The sequence below is a fragment of the Euprymna scolopes genome, chromosome 29 (genome assembly GCF_053919585.1).
Source record: "Euprymna scolopes isolate OS-2025 chromosome 29, ASM5391958v1, whole genome shotgun sequence".
NCBI classification, from domain to species: Eukaryota; Metazoa; Mollusca; class Cephalopoda; order Sepiida; family Sepiolidae; genus Euprymna; species Euprymna scolopes.
Genome location: NC_136510.1, coordinates 35,476,780 through 35,495,225, shown reverse-complemented (window position 1 = coordinate 35,495,225; position 18,446 = coordinate 35,476,780). Strand labels below are relative to the sequence as shown.

Here is an 18,446-nt window from a genome sequence, read left to right as displayed (position 1 = left end):
CAAACCGGTGTTCTCTTCTCAACTGTTCCTTGTGAACGATCCCCAAACGGTGTTAAGTGGTGGCAGGGGGAGGAGGAATTTATTAGAGAGAAAATATTTTACCACTTCCATTGATCTTAACCGATTTTGGCCGTGACTTCTCAGCAGAAAAAGTATAGAAATCTAAGATTATCGAGGAATTTGAGAAATAATAAGCCTATAACACACCTCAGATATTGTTCTGCCGTTTGTGCATATTATATTTGCATGAAATATCTTGATTTTTAATCCTATTAATGTCAAAATCAGACGGGAAAAAATGAGTTCATTTTATTTATATAGAGAAGAAGAGAAGAGAAGAAGAGAAGAGATAGAGAAGAAGAGATAAAATACTACAAAGATCGACCGGACGTAAGATACGTTTAAATATGATATTTTAATTCATGCAGATTATGTATTTATAGAGACAATACTCTATCGATTATAATATTGAATCTAATATATGGTAGTGAGATCAAAATTATGAGACTTGGGTGTCATCAGCTAGAATCGAAACCAAAACCTACAACTCTCCACCCTCATTCCTTAGCTTCTTAGCCACGCTTAAACACACACATATATATATATGAATTCACCTGTCATCCCTTTTAAAAAAATATAATCTCCCGATCGTAGAAGACACAATTCCAGCAAGGGTGCAAGTTTCACAGAGTTTCATAATTACATAGATAGATGTTATGATTTATGGTGAGACGATTCCAATATTTTCCCCCGGATTCTTTTAACATTTCTAAATATAAAGTTGGTTCTTAAAAGGGTGGAGGTCGGATTTGTTTTGGTTTTTTTTGACACTCACCTTCAGCCCAAACAAGGCATATTGCTACTTGAACGTAGGGGGCTACTCATTGGGATCATACCTAAGAAAGATCAAGATGTTGGTTGACGTTGCATTTGAACTTCTGCATATTAGTAGTTAGGGAAGCAGCAGGTAGTTGCAAGGTAATTCCAAAGTCTAACCGTTCTAGGGGAGAATCTATTAAAGTAGAAAACTGTCTAACATGTAGAGACGTCAACAGTGAAGGGGTGTGATTTTGTTGTTAAGCAGATTTATTGGGAATATGTATGTCGAGGGGCACAAGTGCAATTAAGGCAAGGACCCATATAATGTGTGCATATATTTTTGCAAATGTAAAAATCGTTTATTAGAATGATCGATAGAATTTAGTTTTACAGGTAGTTTAAAATCAAGAAATATTTATCAGTTCATCATTAATATGAGCTTTGGAAAGTTAAGTTTTAAATAAAATAAAAAGAATTAAAAATAAAAAGAATCGTTTTGGCATTGGAAAATAGTCATAAATGTTTCCAGTTCCAACACTCAAAATGTTCTGATTTTTTTCGATTTCCGATTAATCGTCCCAACACTACTTATAATCAAAATACATATTTTTAAAAAGTGTCAACATGACGGCGGTGGTTGTATGGTCGGAGAAAAAAATGTGACGGGGGAGGGAGGGGGGGTTGTACAAGCCGCCTACATTTGCGACAACGAGGGGGAGGGGCCTGCCGTAAATAGAAAAAAAAAAAAATGATGAGAGCTGAGTGCGGGTGCCATCAGCCAGATGCGAAACCAAAAGCAAAACTTTGTGTAAGCAAAAAATGACGCGTGCTAAACCTCCATTTGTTTTTCAGTCTACGAAAACTTCCGGTAAGAGCGAGACTCACCAGAAGTCGGCTCCGAGAAGAATGCCTTATTGAGAATGGAGCCGCAACAATTTCTTCATTTTTATATCACCTAAATGTTTGGTGAAAAAGAACTTGAAATCTCCACAAGCAGAGACACCCTTATATTGTGCCGAAGATATCGCAATTAGAGGATGACATCATTTGAACATTTTAATCATGTTTATATTACCTAAATGTTTGAACTTTTCTCAATTCAATTAGGATTCCAAGAAACTCGATTTATGCTGAATTAAAGGCACCAGAACTCTTGCCGAGAACACCATGAATTATCATGGACATTTTCGAAGGAAAATCACGCTACCACTCAAACAAAGGGAGTTAACTACTTGCTCCCAATTTGGGAGGCAAAACTGAGCCACCGTTTTGCAAGGACTGTACCCAGACCAATAACCTTTCTTTGATGTTATAACTGAATAAAATTTGAGTTTAAAAAGGTATGGCTTTGTAATTGGGGAATTATTTTTGCCTCAGCCAGGGAGTATTGAGTTTGTGAGATTAATTTCTTACAATACATCTAAAGAAGGTCGAATATCATATCGACCGAAACGTTGTGATAATGACACTCAAAATGAAAACAGTAATCCAAATAATATATTTATTTAAAACATAAAAAATAGTTATTAAATATCTCCCCCCCCCAAAAAAAAGAACATAATGCATAATTTTTAATGTAAACCACTTGTTCAGCCTCCACTGCAAAGTTATGCATAAGACAGTTTATATAACCCATAGTTGGGACCCTAACAGGTACTACCAGTCTGGGTCAGAGTGGACCTGGCAGCAATGGCAATTAAAGGGTGGCTCCACACTCCCCAAAGCCCGCAAACTGGGGCCTCAACATCGGATATAGTTTAAGGCCATATCCAGGACCGGCACTCTGAAAGGGTACAAAATTTGCCGCAATGATCCATTGGTTAAGGCACCCCCAGAAGATCAGCAATAAACGACCATCTTTCAGAAGGCTGAGCTAATTCCTGTAGATGGCCGCCCGCATCCGACCAGAAGAGATACTAACTGATTTGGTCAGGAGTTTAGACAAGCATACCTAATATAACTTTTTTTAAAAGCAAGTCCAGGTGGGTTGAGTGGGGGTACGAAACACAAAAAAAAAAATTTTTTTAAACGCTTATAAAATGGAATCGTTACAAGAGTAAAACAAAAATCAAATTACTTATTTTCAGGTTATCATTACAATTACCGTTTTCAGATCACTTCCGGTTGCCCCACTTTTAATGTTAAAAATGCTTGTTTTGTTTTTTTTCTTATAAATAATTATTTTTTAGAAAAGTATGAGAACGAGGTTCCTTTACCTATTTCACCTGACAATTTAATAATTGACAATTTAAAATAAAAAACAAACAAAAAAAAAGAACGAAAGAGCAATCGGAAGTGAAAACAATCGTAAAGATTACTTTTTTTTTCTTTTTTTTAAATTTTTTTTTTTAAGTAAAAAGAAAATAACGCAGACAATTTCATTAGTGAGATGGTAGAAGGAGGCACATATGTTAATAGACTATGTATATTTATTCCGGCTCATTTACTTGTGTACGTTAAACGCAAAACGACGCGACTAACAACTAGTATCAGTTTCCGTTTAAAGTACACAGGTCTTATAAAAGTACACGAGTCTCACCGGTACAAGTGTCTAAAATACTGGAGGTCACGAATTTCAAGTTTGTGGAAAAGACACAAATAACACGACGGAGAGAAAGGGGATATTTAAGTGTGGCGAATCGTCGACGTTTTAATAATTCTTCGCCACTTCTTCACCAGCGACCGAGAATCAATTTAGCTGTTCCGATTTTAATTTAGATGGACTGGCATGCTTTGTTTTCCCGGCTTAAAAATCTTTGTAAAACTTGGGGAGAGTATTTAAAAAAAAAAAAAAAAAAAAAAAAAAAAAACGGTTTTGTTTTACAATACACGCAAATACGAAAAAGCGGTGAGAAAACAAATGCGTAACTCTTCTACAAAGCTGGATGAGTTTTTAGTGATTTTATTTACTTTTAAATGTTTATTCGGTTCGAAAAGCAAGTAGTGTGACAAGGTAACATAAAAAAAAAAAAATAGCTGAGACGTATCTTTTACATCTTTGAAATTTCAACAAATAAAAATATAACAACATAGTGGTAGAAAACCAATAAATGCTACGGTAACACTAGCTGGCCGCCCGGCGTTATCCAATCGTACATTACGCTTAAATATGATACTTTAATTTAGCAGATTGCGTATGTATTATAGAATCAATCCTCTATTGATTATTATATACTAGCGGGGGAACCCGGCGTTGCCCGGATGTTTGGAGGTGTGTGTTGAGAAAAAAAAACTGTTAGTAGGCAGGCAGGCTTGAACCTGTGACGCGAAGGCGGAAAAAAGTGAAAGAAAATCTGAGAGTTTACTGCTGTGCCATGACGCGAACGGAAGTGTAAAGTTTTCAAATTTAGTGATGAAAAAGATATGAATGAATTAAGAATCACGCAGGCGCAGTAATGAACGTGGAACGTCTGGCTGCAGGCCACTTAAGCTTTCAGCTTTCTGCCCCGTACTTGTTTACCCACAATGTTGGGGAAACCCAGCTCCCGCCAAAAAAGGGGGAACTGTGGCAGTGTCTAAATGAATAGAAGTTATCCGATATGAAGGGTTTCCCCTCACATTGATCGAAGCTGATTGCCTTTCTGGACGTCCCGGAAGGCCAGCCGGTGTGCTTTTGCTTCGATTAGTTTCGCTTTATTTATACAAAAAAAGGCAAACACTGAGAACCAGGGTTTTTTTTTTTTTAATTCGATCAAAGTAAAGATAGAGACAACGCCCGTTTTCGACTGGGAGATATTATAATCTCTGGAGTATAAGGAAAGTTCTCCAAAATAATAACCTTGTGGAGAACCTCAGCGGAAAAAGCCTTTCTTGGGCATACACAAACACGTTCGACCATTTTGCCTTTTATATAATAGAAGAATAGCGAGGGTACCCAGCGTTGCTCGGGTATTTGGAGGTGTAAAAGAAAAAAAAAAAAGTGTTAGTAGGGAGGGAGGCTCGAACCTGTGATGAACCTGTGCCGCGAAGGCGGAAAAGAAAGTGAAAGAAAATGTGACGTATTACCGCTACTCTACGAAATGACAGGAAGTGAAAAGCGTTCAAATTTAGCGATGTCAATCAAAAAGTTGACTTGCTAGGTGAATACGCAGGTGCAGAAATGAAGGTTGTCTGAAGGCCAGTTCAGCTTATTTGCTTCCCCACGATGTTGGGGAAAAAACCAGCTCCCCAACAAAAGGAAATGTCCAAATGAATAGCAATTGTCTGATATGAGGGGTTTCCCCCCACACTGATCAAAGCCAATTGCTTTCTGAACGTCCCGGCATGAAAGGCCGGAAAGCTGCCTTTGCTTTCAATTCAGTTTCTCTTTTATATGAAAAAACACAAACATGCGAGAGGATGGAATAGCGTGAATTTTATAAAAGTCGAACAAAATAAATCTAGAGACGACATTCCTCCGCAAATCGGAGATATTATAATCTAGGGAGTATATAAAAAGTTCTAAAACATAGTATCCCCCCCCTGAGAACCCTGTCGAAAAAAGCCTTTGCTAGACATACAAAAACATGCAAGGCCGTTTTGTCTTTTCTATATATACTAGCAGGGTGCCTGGCGGTGCCCGGGTGTTTGAAGGTGTGTGTGGAAAAAAGAAAAAAAAGTTGTAGTAGAAAGGTAGGCTCGAACCCGAAGCCTTGACACGAAGGTGGAAAAGAAAGTGCAAGAAAACATGACATCTTACCTCTCGATCACAATGGGACAGGAAGTGAAAAGCGTTCTAATTTAGCGATTAAAAAGTTGACATGCAGAAAGTGAAAGTGAATGAGTTCACGCAAAAGAAATGAAATCACGCACTTAAGTTTGGCTGGAAGCCAGTCCATTCCGCCGTCGTAAGGGAAAATCGGCTCCCCAAGAGTGGGGAGCTCTGGCAGTGTCTTAATGAATAGCAATTGTCTGATGACACTAGCTGTCCACAAAGGCCAGTGACTGGATTTATTTTTTCTGAATCAGTTTCACTTTTATATGAAAAAGCCAAGTAAACACGTGGAGAGCAGAAAATACCGCGCAAATAGCATGTGAAAGTCACTCAAATAAAAGATGCGACCTGCTTTCATAAATCGGAGATATTATAATCTAGGGAGTATATAAAAAGTTCTAAGAAACAGTATCATAGACTAGCAGGGGTGCCTGGTATTACCCGGGTGTTTGAAGGTGTGTGTGTTGGGGGGGATAGATCAAAACAACGCTGTTTCAAAAAAAAAAAAAAAAAAATTAAAACGTTGGGCGGGTGTTTGGAGGTGTAAAAGAAAAAAAAAAAGCCTTGACGTGAAAGTGGAAACAAAAGGGAAAAAACCCAGACACCTAACCATCTCGGCCACGAAAGGAAAGGAAGTGAAAGCCATCTTAAAGTGAAATTGACATGTGCGATAAAGTTAAGTCGTGTGATATTTGACCTTATTAAGGTCAAACTAAGTTTGGCGCTGCAAGCCAGTGTCTGTTTCCCCCGCCCCAGCATTCGCTTTTTTTATACTCAAAAGCGTAATGAAGACGCAGCGATCGAAAAAAAAACTCGAAAATAGCATGTAAAGTCGGACAAATTAAAGATAAACACAACTCCCGTTCTTAACTTGCAGATATTATGATTTAGACAGCATATAAAAAGTTTTAAGAAGGAGCGAGCCGACCAAGAAGTCCGGCCAAAAAGCCTTTAGCGGACATACAGGTGTAAAAGAAAAAAAAAAGTTTTGGTAAGCAGGTAGGCTCGAACCCGAAGCCTTGAGGCGAATACGGAAAAAAAGCTTGATAACTTACCGCGACGCTACAAGGGCAGTGGAAGTGAGAATGGTTGAAATTAAATATTTAAAAAGTTAAGTGAGTGAGTTAACACAGATGCGTGAATTTAATGAGGTCAAACATCATGCCATAGAGATATGAAATCTCGCTGCAAGCGCCAATTTTTTTTGTTTTGTTGCCACAAGATGTTGGGGGGAAACCAGCTCCCCATAAAAAGAGGAGTGTCCAAATGAATAGCAATTGTCTGATATGACGGCTTTTCCCTGCATTGATCAAAGCTCATTGCTTCCTGTGCATCCGCAGCAGAAAAGTCAAGGAACTGATTTTGTTTCAATCAGTTTCACTTTATTTATACTAAAAAGCCAAACAAACAGGCGGGACCACAGGATAGTGTGAATTTTATAAATAAAAAAGTCACTCAAATAAAAGATAGACACGACCTCCTTTTGTAAATCGGAGATATTATAATCTATGGAGTATATAAAAAGTTCTAAGAAATGTCTAATTAATGTTTGGGACATTTGAAGTTAGGAAACCAGCCAGGAAGCATGAGAGATAAAAAGAGAAAGGAAGAAGGGGAAGGTTGGTTGTTGTTTTTAGTTTTGCAGAACAAGTAGAAAAACAAAAAGCATCAATGTTAGGTGCATTTCATCTCAGGAGGTCAATATATTCAGACAGCCTGATCTAGTACCACAGAGATAGAGAGAGAGAGAGAGAGAGAGAGATAGAGATAGAGAGAGAGAGAGAGAGAGAGATGTGAGCGACTACATGAAGGTTAACTAATCGTCATATTCCATTAAAAACGAGTGTTCATGAATTAATTATTCATTTTTTTTTTATGATTTCATATTAGCTGATTGTTTTCAATTCATTATTACGCTGAATTATATTTATACATAGTTTAAAGTTGGCTTGAAAGTCAACACCAAAGTGTACTTAGATGTGCTGAAGAGTGTGGTGATCTCTTAGTGCAATCAGGTGGCTGCTGTCAGACCCTGGGTGTGGCAGCAGGACTTGGTGCTAGCCCACAAGTCCAAAGAGAACCAGACTTGGCTCCAGAATGAAAGTGCTACGACTTTGTACCCTTCTATGGATTGCCCCCCTTCTCTCCCAACCTAAACCCGCTGGACTACTTCATTTGGTCATATGTTGAGAACATCACCAACATGAACTTCACACAACACCAAAGCCAATCTGATTGCCGTCATCTGCCAAGTATTTACCAAGCTCCTGCCGTCGCTTGTGGAAAAGGAATGCTCCCAGTTCCGAACAAGTATCAATGCAATGATTGAGGCTAACGGTGGCTACATTGAATAGATGTCAGCCCTACTACATAATCAAGTTACCCGAATTGATTTTTTTTTTGATAAATGTTTTAAAATAAAGCTGTAGTGTTGTTTTCTTTATGGCGACAACTTTATCGTTCCAGCCCATAGAAAGAGAGAGATATCATGACTGACTTATGTTGTTTGATTTTTGTAAACGTTTAATTTAAATCCAGCCAACTCACATGAAAGACTTGTATTTATTGATCGTGCGGTGAGCGAATTGTTTTCACTATCTGGTCAGGTCAACAAGAAAAGAAAAGAAAGTCGAGAAAACTATGCACATATAAAGGTCATGCCGACCATCGGGCTGGTTTGATTCCCGGTGTGTGAATGGAAATTTTAATGCTGGTGTGAAATAGGTAAAATATGCGTCGAGTAGAACAGACAGAGGATGACCACTGCCAACACTTGATGGCCTTGTGCCTAACTTGTAAAGTAAAATTGATACATTTATTTGTGAATAATTCAAAGTATAATCAGAAGAGATAATATACTTTGAATTATGCTAGACATTATGTGCAATTGTTTGTCTATCTATTGCACTTAGTTCACTGGTATATATGATAGGTATTTATTTATTTTTTCTTAATTCACGTTATTATTGTGTCATTTGTTCAAACTAAAACATACTTATCTAAGAACACCGGTTAATGTATTTTCAGAAGAGTGTAAGAGTTTGTGATACCTTTCAATTTTATGGACTTCCGGTGCGTATGCAAACCCCATGATATTATTGCATCTTTGCATGCAAGAACTTTGATTGGTAAGAGTTCAGATTCCTGTTGGGAACCAGACTCTTTGAAAATTGTGTACAGGCAATGATATTTATTAAAAAAAAAAAAAAAAAAAAAAAAAAAAAATTCGTTTATCTTTACTGTTTACATTTCATTTCCGGTTGCCCTTCCTCATTCAGAATGATTTTCTAAATAACGTTATTGTTGAAAAAACAAACTACTTTTTAACATAAGGAGGTGGGTAGGAGGTGGGTGGGGGGTGGCGGGGGCTTCCTCTACCTAGCCTGTACTATCATTTAACAATTTAATAAATAAATACAATAAATTAATTAAAAACGAGGGGGTAACCGGAAGTGAAGTGGAAACTGTAAGCGTAAAGATTACTTTTTTTTTTTTTAAATTATGACATGGTAAACGTTTTGAAGTTTAAATCAGTTTAGTATTACGTAGTAATAGAAAAAAAACACACACAATTAGGGCATTTATTAGTATAGACAACAAAACGAAAAATATATAACAAATAAATATTACCAAAAGCAAGGTAACTTACTCTTCTAACTAGGTGGAAAAGTTTTTCGGTGTTTTAATTTATTTGAAATCGTTTATCTAGTTTGAAATACAAGTAGTGCTGTGCCTTATATTCGAACAAGAAAAAAAATGGCTGTTATGAGACGGTCATCTGGGGAGTTTCAATTATTGCTCAAAAATCAAATGTTAGGTTAGAACGAGAGAATATGTAACCGTAAAATTTATTGGGTAAATTTCTCAGTGTTTTGTTTAATTACACTGTGCAACAAATTTGAATTGAAAAAAAAGTACAAGACATATAAGACCTGTTTCAGTATAAGAAAAGTATGCTGATTCCAAATCTGACATTTATTTCTCTGGATTAGGTACCATTTTCCTGTACTTTATTATTAATTATTTTGAAAAATAACACCGAATTCACCAGTTTAAACAACATTTGTCCTCTTAACTCTCTTGTGTAGAGTGTCATCATCCTTTTTTTAAATTCTAGCAGTAGTCTGCTAACATACCAGTGTTCCATTTTCCTTTAAAACGTTTTTATATTAATGAAATATCTTGATGGAACCTTTCGCCATGTTTATCACTCACATGGGCAAGATTCTCAGCAAAAAAATCCAAATGAGAGTGGAGCACATGAACTTTTAGAGACATGTTACATCCCATATCATGAAAATGATGCAATAGATCATTCACAACTTGCACATAGTCTTCTGAACGATGTTTTCCCAAGAAGTTATCACAAACTTTCTTGAATAACTCAAAGGCACATTTTTCGTTTCTCGAGAGATGTGTGTTAAAAGTTTCCTCAAGAATAATTTTTCGAATTTGGGGACCTATGAAGATACCTTCTTTTATTTTAGATTCTTTCGTACATAAAGTAAGGGGTTGATAAAATTTCATTTCTATTTTTTGCATTTAATTTAGTAAATTTTCAGGAAAGAATGTATAAAATGCCCCTTTATGTTTAAAACATTAACATACACAATAATCCGGTATTTATTGTAGTTTTTAGTTAAAAAATACTTTATTAAATGGATATCTATTTTTAACCCTCAGATTTTTTTCCCGTGCCCTACAAATAAGGTTCTGAGGCAGGTTTTAGCTTCTTTTCCTTGATTATTTTAGCGTACATTAAAGAATGCCTTTCTATATGAATACCATGGCTTTTCGGAAGGTGGTGAACACCAAACCATGTGCTACAGCATTATGTTTTTACTTTTGAAAAAATTAGCCCTTGGTCTGGAAAATATTATGCTAACCAAGCTAGCTCTGTCATCTAGCTCTCTTAAATCTGGAAAAATAGCTAATTTCTGCTGACTTTAGCAAATAAATGATTCAAATAAATGATTTAACAAATAATGTACATAATATGTGTACATTAAACTGTGTTTTTCTCTTAAGATTTATAATTTAATACACATAATATGTGACTGCAAAGTCGTCAGTAACCCATTTTGACGTTTTTACTGAAATTTACGACCGTGGCAATTTTGCACAAATTATACCTAATTCAACAAAAAGAAAGCCAGAAATAACATTTCCACGTTACTAGGTACACAAAAATTGCTGCAGATATCCTGTACTTTTTTTAGTGTTGCACAGTGTTATTGATTTTTGAACTACAGACTCCAAAAATGACTGTCTCATGTCCTCCATTTTTTCCTTGTTCTAACATAACACTCGACACGACTTGTTTTAAATTAAATAAATGCTTTAAAACAAGTTAAAACACCAAAAAACATATCCAAGTTAGGTAGAAAAGTAACTTATCTAGTTTTTGGTAACATTTGTTATTAGCAGGGAGATTGAACGAGGATCAACAAATGCTCCACCCTCCCATACTTTTATTGTCATCGAAATCTGTGAAACCAACCATTTTTCAATCAAATCCATTGATTATCTGTTCTAGTCAGGAAGCCACCACAGTGCACTAGGGGGGAAGCTCATATGCCTGGCATCTAGGATGTCGTCGATGTATACATAAACATACGATAGGCCATGTAGAAATTCAGCCATCAACCTCTGAAATGTCTGGGTCGCATTGCGCAGTTCGAAGGACATTTCTAGGAATTCAAACAATCCGAAAGGGATTGTGACTATTGTCTTCAGGGCATACTCTGGAGCAACTGGAGTTTTATAATATGCCTTGGTCAGGTCGATTTTCGAAAAAAAAATGCCGGCTTCCTGCAGGCCTGAGGTAAAGTCGTGGCTGTGTGGGACAAGATACTAGTCGAGCACTGTGGATGCACTCAGCTTCCAGTAATCCACTGCATGGATTCTAAATTCCCTGTTGAGTTTGGATAAAAGATGCAGTGCTGAAGCATACAGACTGTAAGGGACAGAGAATGTTATTCGTCAACAACTCCTCAAACGCTTTCTTGGAATTTGCTAATTAATGTGGAGGAAGTTATTGTGGCCATGAATATGATGGTTATCCAATGGCCTTAATGTGGTGATGGGTCTGTTGTTCACCTGCGTCAGTACGCTTAATAGGTTGGGTAAGGTCCTTGTACTAGCATAGGATTTCTATGTAGTGTTGGTTGTGCTATGTTGCAACGCTAATCCAAGTTGTGTTCAAGCACGATGGGGTCCCTATGACCTTCATGAATGGCGTCTGTGACCTTGATGGATGGGATCAGACAAGATTCTTGTCTTTATGTAGACAGCTAGGTTGTAATGTGCCAAAAAGTTGGCACCAAGCAAGAGTGTTCTAACCTCTACCACATGAATGACCACTTCCCATAGGTTTCTATAGTTAAAACGTAGCAAGTTTCAAGGCGGATCTGTTGGTATATGGTATCACACTGATGGTTGCACCAGTGTTCATTAGGAATTTGAGGCCGCTGTTATGGTTCCACACATAAAAAGAGATAGCTATGTGAGCATGTACCTACAGGGATTGTTGTGGTTGCCTATCGGTTTATTGGTTTCCCTGGGCCTTACTGTCTGCAGCTTGTGGACCCTGTCATCGAAGTATTGGTGGTACCAGCATACATCAGGATTGTTTCTCTGTCCATGACTAAAGCTACGGGTACGATTTCGATTCCATGTGTGTTTCAGGGCTTCACTACCTCTGTTGTAGGGAGAGTTTAAAATCTCTAAACTCCTCACGTATCTCGGCCATCTCATCAAGCGTGATGCATGATTTTCATGGTAATTCTTAACTTGGTGCATATTTTTGTGTGCACGAGAGTATATCTTGTCGACTGAATCAGTCACAACATCTAGGAGGTGTTTCTACTGGCACAAGAGCAAGAACTTTGTGTTATGTTTGGTGGATCCATCCATAAGCCTCAGAAGATAGGTTCGGCGTAGTGTTAGTCCCAAAGCTGCTCTTCATCAGGGTGATGTGTTGATTTGTTTTGTCAGCCTTTTCCATCATTTTCTCTACTACTAGGTACTGGAACAGGTGACTGGATGTCAGGCGGCACTGGAACAAGGAGGAATATGTTGCGGGGCACTGGAATTGGTAGCTGGAACCGGTGCTGCAGGAAGGAGGAGTCAAAGAATGAGCAGAAACTGGAATGGCAGGCTGAGAGGGGAGTCTCAGTAGACAGATAGAAGTAGAGAGTGAAGGGTGTATCGCATTCAAGTAGTTTGTGAGTTGTCTTTAAAAGGACGGTTTGAATCGCACTAATAGTTTGATAGTTAGTCCTGAAAAGGTTCCTGCTGTTGTTGGTTCCCTCGGCTACTGGACTTGATGACAAAAGAGCGTCTCAGTTGGGATTTAGGAGTCTCCTTGAACTCCCTGCTGAGCTGCTGATAGCTGAAAAAAAGTTGCAGTTCATGAAAAGGCAAACAGGTTACTGGAATGGGTTGATTCAGCAAGAAAAGTGGTTACTATTTTTATCACATATGATCGAGGCGTGTCTCGTGTATGTCTGCTGACAAGCGTGTTTATGTTTATTTCTGAACAGACGGGTCCACACTGCGACATATGTAATTTGGAACTGCATTTATTTTATTTTCATTATAACGTAAAAAAATTTTTTTTTTTTTTTTCAAACGAAGTCTAGGAACGAAAAGAAACGTGAACGTGAACTCATTTTTAAATTGATTCAACACATTTGCTAAAGGGGAGGGAGGCGAACATAAAAAAGGACAAGACAATTTTCATGTTCTGCTTTGTAAAAAGTTGTGCCAACAAACATCTTGTTACCCAACTCCCCATCCACTATGACCTCTTTCCCTCCTCAAATCTTGCCCTGATTAGAGTTGATCCTTTATGCTTCAGTGGTAATAGGGATTCAGGTCAAAAAAAAAAAAAAAAAAAAAAAAGCCGAGCATGCAGGGTCTCCTTGAGTGAAAAATTTACTTTCAGCATGACTAATGTTTGTGCAAAATTTCCAAAAAGAAAGAAGGAGTGGTTATTGAGAAAAGTGCGAACAAATGAATGAACGAACGATTTGGGGGCAATTTTACCTCTATATTGGCTTCTAGGGGAACAAGCAGAGTTATCCCGGAAAATCCGTTCCGGCAAAAATTACCTGTCATCATGACTAATGTTTGTGCAAAATGAAAAAAAAAAAAAATCATAGGCATCGTTATTGACAAAAGTACGAACAACCGAACGGAAGTGAATTACTAGGTCAATCCCTCTTTTATCGGGGGAACAATCCCTCCTTTGTTGGGGGAGGACCAAAAACTGAATTATGTTCTGCAATAGTATTAAAAACTTATTATATATATATATAAATTAGCAGGGAGACCCAACGTTGCCTGAGATTGAATGAGGATCAACAAATGTTACACCTTCCCATACTTTTATTATAGAAATCGGTGAAATCACCATTTTGAAATCAAATCGATTAATTGCCTGCTCTAGTTGGAGATCCATGAGGTGCACCAGGAGGAAACTTCACATGCCTCCTTGCAGTGACGTAGTATACATTGCACTGTAGAGAATTTACTGTTGATTTTATAAATCATTTTTATACTAGCAGTTCCGTCCGGCTTTGCTCAAGCCCTATGTACTGTTCATAACTTTGTGTGCATGTGTATATATTAAAAAATGTGAATATGTACGGTAATGCCTTTCTATATAATAAGCTTCCTTAATTACCATAAAGAAAAGGTGGTAGAGACTGCAGATGACTAATTTTTTTAAATTTGACTCCAATTTTGACCCTCTTAACATTTATTGTTTTGAGCTCAAATTGAATTAAAATGTTTGATGTATGTCCAAGTAACCTACATCTAAAATTTCAAGTGTTTAGACCCAAAATTGGTGGCAGAGTTTGGTAAAGTCTGCAAAGGTCAACTCTGTAAACTTTGACCGCTTGCCAGTCAAATTTTCGCTCAAAAACTGATTAAAACGCTTGCTGCATGTTTGAATACACTTTATGTAAAATTTTCAAATGTTTAGACCCAAAATTGGCTGAATAGTTTGCTAGAGACCACAAAGGTAAAATCTTTTGAACTTTTACCGCTTGGAAGCCAAATTTTCAGCAAAAATGATTAAAAAAAACTTGCCCTATATCTGAATAGACTTTATGTAAAATTTCAAATGTTTAGACCAAAAATTGGCTGAGTAATTTGGTAGAGACCACAGAGGTCAACTTTTAAAAACTTTGACCCCAATTATGACCCCTTTACATTTATTGTTTTGGGCTCAAATCAAATTATAAAGTTAGATTCATGTCCAAGTAACCTACATCTAAAATTTCAAGTGTTTACACCGAAAATTGTTTGAGGGGTTTGGTAGAGTTCTCAAAGGTCAAATCGTTGAACTTTGACCCCTAAACAGCCAAATTTCTGGCCGAAAACCGATTAAAAAGATTTTCCCAAATCTCAACACCCCTTAAGTCAAATCTCGAGTCTGTAGACCGAAAATTGACAGAGTTATTTTGGTAGGGAAGCGTACAGACATTTTCACTTTTATAGATAATTAGCTTGAATGCAAGTTTTAAAATGCAAAAGTCAAGTATCATGGTTATACTGTGCTCTAAACAAGCATTCATTTTGAATGCGACCCTGTTATCTGAAAGAACCTAGTTGATTTTATATGCACGGCTTTTCTGCCTGTGTGCTACTAAAACTTCTCAAATGCACTTGTGACGTTAGGCTAAATAAGGCTATTAACTTTAGTCAAATTCGCCTGTTCCTTCTGTTGTCAGATTTTTTTGATTATCAATTATCAATACTTTCCTATATAAAGCCTATCTCAGAACATTGCCAGGCACATAAAGTATATTTGTGTGAAATTTAAAAAAATCGATCCAACCATTTCAGAGTCCATGGGAAACGAATTAACACACAATGTTTCTTATATATATGTGTTGTGACAAGGATGAATTGGAATGGGAAAAATCATAACTTTTAGAGATATTAAAAAAATTTGAGACTATTTTCCGATGCCAAAAGCGATTCTTTTAATTGCTTTTCTTAATATTTTAATTTTCCATTACGATACTAATGAGAAATTGCTAAATATTTATTGATTTTAAACTATCAGTAAAACTAAAAGACAAAATCCCCTCCTTTCACAAGTCTTTTTTTTTTTTTTTTTTTTTTCGTTTTGTAAAATATATACATATATGGGCTTTTACGGTAATTAAAATAAATTCTATAGCTAAATATTTAGGTTTTAAGAATCGGAATCGGCAAAAATATTGAAATCCTCCCATCACTAATACTATATATACATATACGTGTGTGTGTGTGCGTGTGTCAAATTAACACGATTGTTTTCGAGTACCTTCTATCATTTGTTTTAGTTACACACATAATAATTTTCATTGGTTTGCTTTGTGGGAAAAAAAATAAAAAAATAAAAAAATAAAAATAGAGAGAAGAATTTTGATGCTAATGTTTTTGATTTTTTTTATGCATAAAGCTAAAGCTCACCGAAGAAACCTTGAAACATCTGGATCCTATTATCAAGGAAAAGGTGTGTTTTACAAATTGGCAGAAACAATTGTATGAATAAAAACGTTCTTTTTAAAAACATATTTTCTCTCTCTCTCTCTCTCTCTTTATATATATATGTGTGTGTGTGTGTGTGTGTGTGTGTGTGTGTGTGTCCTTAAATGATGCGTAATAAGCCGATTGTGCGCAATCCAACTGCGGTTGAAAAATTATTTTTACAAATGAATGAAAATTCTTTTAATCAGGGTACATTTATTAACTTTTTTGCTCCCCTCCTCTCTCTCTCTCTCTCTATATATATATATATATATAGAGAGAGAGAGAGAGAGAGAGAGAGAGAGAGAGAGAGAGAGAGAGAGAGAGAGAGAGAAAAGAGAGGAGAGAGAGAAAAGAGAGGAGAGAGAGAGAAAAGAGAGAGAGAAAAGAGAGAAAAGAGAGAGAGAGAGAGAGAGAGAGAGAGAGAGAGAGAGAGGAGGGCCTTTATTTTAACATACATTAATAGGGCGAGACTAGGCTATTATTATTTTGTACCGTATAAACGGAAGAAAGCGTGACTCCATGGGATGAAAAAGATTTAAAATTCAAATTTTAATTTCATTCACAAATACTGAAACGACAGCAGGGTGTTAGTCTTAATTTATGCTAAACTAGTTGCAAATACCCGGTGTTGCTGGGTATTTGGGAGGGGGGGGGGATATTTTTTTTTCTTTTCACAATTACAGCATCGCTCGGTTATTAAAGAGCTTCTGAAACTTTCAAATCTTTTATTACATGAGAGTTTGCTAAGAAATTTGGCGGACCTGAAGAAGCTGCCCCATCCCCACTAGTCTTCCAGATTATATATAAAACACACACATACAAAAAAAAAACAAAAAAAAAAACACCAATATTTAAATATTTGTAAGGTGCTCAGTTTCTAATGCAACGTTCCAGTAAATCGATCACCCATTTTAAAACCACTCGACGTTTTAGACCAAATTTCGCGAATTTAAACTTTTTTTTTTTTTTCTTAAAAAGCAGTTTGGCTTTTTCTTGGAATTTCGCTTTCTCCAATTATTTATATTTATTTCAAGTTTCGTCATCCGACATTTACAAGGGTTTGCCAGGAAGATTTCTTTTCTTTTTTTTTTTTTTAATACGCATTTATTCGTCACCCTACATTTACAATCTAAGGGCAATGAATGTGCTGTACCAACTAAAGAAAGTTGATTTTAGGAGTATTCTGGTCTGTTTTCCGTTTTCACTGGTCACCATGTTTATTTTCGCGCACGCATTAAACTTTAAGCGAGTTTAAATCACTTTTTATTCAATAAAATAAATGATTCAAAATGTTTTTCCAAATTTTCAAAGGATACGAAGTAATTCATTCCTTTGTTTCCCGTCTTTTGTTTTCTTTAATGGGGGAAGGGGTCAGACCTAATCAAGGCCAGAAAGCCATTGGAGGACAAGGGTCACCGAAAGTCAGTGGGCCAGCGAGACAACACTGATTATCGGCGACGATGGAACTTGGATAGTGTTTGTGTAAGGAAAGATTAAAATAGGTGACTTCTTTACAAATAGACGGAAAATGCACTCTGGCGGATTTATTTCCGTATTTAAATTACTTTTTAAAAAGATAGTCTACCACTTTACGTTAAGATTATTTTTTATAAAATAGATCAATAAGAAAATAAAAATCTGTAAGTCACGTAGAGACGAGAAACACACATGAAAATTGACGTGGCAAACAAACACCCCCTCCAATCCCATAACAAGTGAATGTATATACTCACAATAGCATACAATTACACGTTGATTAGCCATCCGTACCAACGGTTCCCCGAAGGTAGTAGGTTATTTGTACTCTATCGCTTCTTCAGTGGAATAAATTGATCCATTCCGCCGATGATGGGATAGTGCCGTGTCCGTCATAAATAGAAGGCTTAGTCACTAAAGTCACGTGACCTGCTGACGTCACAAAATAAGGTATTAGGGTATAAACTATTATGAGAATGGTCACTTTCTGTTTCAGTTCTTAAAATAAATGCCGAAGGAATTAGAAAACGGACCTTTAAGTAACTGTATTTAATTAAATATGCAAATAATAAACGAAGTTTTAGTCTTTAAAATCTATAAAACAACGAAATGATTATTTTTAACGCAAAAACACAACGGTTTCCTTTTGAATTGAATTTTTCTTTTCTTTTTTTAATATCGAATAAGTTTCAGTATAAATTGTGTTCCTTATTTCAGCTTTTCAATGCATTTTTTTCAAACAATTTCTTTGTAAAAATTATCATCGACAGATCTTGCTTGCCCGTGCTTCATACATGCCATTTTTCAGTGACTAGGCCTGCTTCTGTTTACGATGGCCACGGTATTTTAACTAGCGCATAATTATACATATATAACAAAAAGTTTATATTCGAACATCTTAGAATTTGGAATATAGGCTTTGTCA

The 18,446-nt window shown here is 36.5% G+C and overlaps 1 protein-coding gene across 7 annotated transcripts in view; it reads right to left on the bottom strand.

Annotated features, from left to right (window-relative positions):
- LOC145252582 (sterile alpha motif domain-containing protein 3-like) overlaps positions 1 to 18,446 on the bottom strand; it is a 229,355-nt gene that overhangs the window by 155,938 nt on the left and 54,971 nt on the right. Inside the window, exon 1 of one of the 7 annotated variants that reach the window (XM_080112237.1) lies at positions 17,779 to 17,937. The exons of 5 other annotated variants lie outside the window; for them this stretch is intronic. The gene's annotated coding sequence lies outside the window, so the exon portion shown is untranslated. Of the gene's footprint in view, positions 1 to 17,778; positions 17,938 to 18,446 lie in introns of those variants that run through there. One more of the 7 variants, XM_080112244.1, reaches the window with a different exon arrangement.